This window comes from Echinops telfairi, unplaced genomic scaffold (assembly GCF_000313985.2).
Source record: "Echinops telfairi isolate 266 unplaced genomic scaffold, ASM31398v2 ScPeMD7_7467;HRSCAF=8505_1, whole genome shotgun sequence".
Classification (NCBI taxonomy): domain Eukaryota; kingdom Metazoa; phylum Chordata; class Mammalia; order Afrosoricida; family Tenrecidae; genus Echinops; species Echinops telfairi.
Genome location: NW_022111368.1, coordinates 13,260,267 through 13,261,750, shown reverse-complemented (window position 1 = coordinate 13,261,750; position 1,484 = coordinate 13,260,267).

Below are 1,484 nucleotides of genomic sequence, written 5' to 3'. Positions count from 1 at the left end.
CACCTATGTTTTCCGCCCCTCGGGCTGCCCAATCCAGCATCTTCTGGGCTCAGCATCGCCCTCTTCTGAGCCAGCCCTCCTTTCCACTTGAAGTCACCCTTCCGCTTCAGAGAGGGAGTCTGGTCACAGGAGACAGACGCTCTTGGGAACTTGGGTCCCCCCACTGAGCTGCAAGTGAGCCGGAAGTCATACCTCATATTTAGAAAACACTGCCACAATATTCTTCTTCCTGCCTTGTCCCTTGTGTGATTCTCCCCCGGACCCTAGGGGAGGAAGCAGCACCCGTCACAGTTGTGCCTGTTTTGTGGATGAAGAAACGGAGTTTTAGTAACTTGGAGGCTGCACGGCACAGACGTGGCAGGGCAGGTCTTGACCCCAGACCTTGGCACAGATCTCTTTCCGCTGACTCATCTGGCCTTCCGTCAGGGTTCCCAAAGCATATGGTGCGTTCACATGGGCCCCTCCCATCGTCATGTTCAAAGACACGCTACTGGTTAGGACCGAAGTGCCGTACTGCCTCAGCTAACTTTTCCCAACTTCTTTATGTCAGATGTCATTCTGCTCTGGGCACCGGCCCCACTCCTGATGGCCTGGTCTGACCCTAGAACTTTTCCCCATTTTCCATTGCATTCCAGTCATTGAGTTTTGATCTTGTTCTTTTCTTTGTTAAAGCTGCACTCTTAGATGCAAGCACCTCCTCTTTCATTTCTCAGGCCAAATTCTCCAGGATGACCGGGGAGAGGGGTGACTTCTCTCTAAATGGCCAGTCTTCCAGCATTCTTGGGCAGGAAACAGGGATAGGGGAGCAAATCATCTTAACTGATGGCAGGTGGCAAGGCGGGAGACTGACTTTGCCTGGATCCTTCTGATGTGGGCGGGCTCTGCTGGGCGGGCACAGCCTTGTAGCTGGGTGGGTGGTTTCTTGGGAGCAGGGCCCAGTGTGTCCCTCTAGCCAGCTCTGACACTGAACATCTCCCATGGGTACCTCTTCCAAACGCTTCTCCATGTGGGGAGAAGTCTTACTTGGTTAGTGTCACTTGGGAACCCCAATGCCTTTGGCTCTCTGATAAGTCCCTGGATTTCTGCATGGACTCACCAGAACCACCGAGGTCCTCAGGAACTCCTCGGAAAACAGGGAGCATTGCCTTTCAAGCACATCTTTTCCCGTAGGAAGCCAGTCCTGTTTGGACGGAGCCTTTTTCTTCACACTAACATGTCTAGATTAGAGGTGAGCATCCGTTGTAGGTTCCAAAGGTTCATAGATCACATGGCTTTAAGGGCGGGGGGAGTAGCCTCCTGCATAGGCAGCCCCCTCTCTTTCTTCAGAACCTCTACCTATGTTCATTGGCAATTGTGAGTTGGGGGGTATGGCGAGGGATGTAGAGGACCTACCTCTGGAATTTCTCAATTTCTTTTGCCCTTGACTATAGGCCCGAGCAGACGTTCAGGGGTAACGCCTAAGCCAGATTCACCCACCTGCTGCC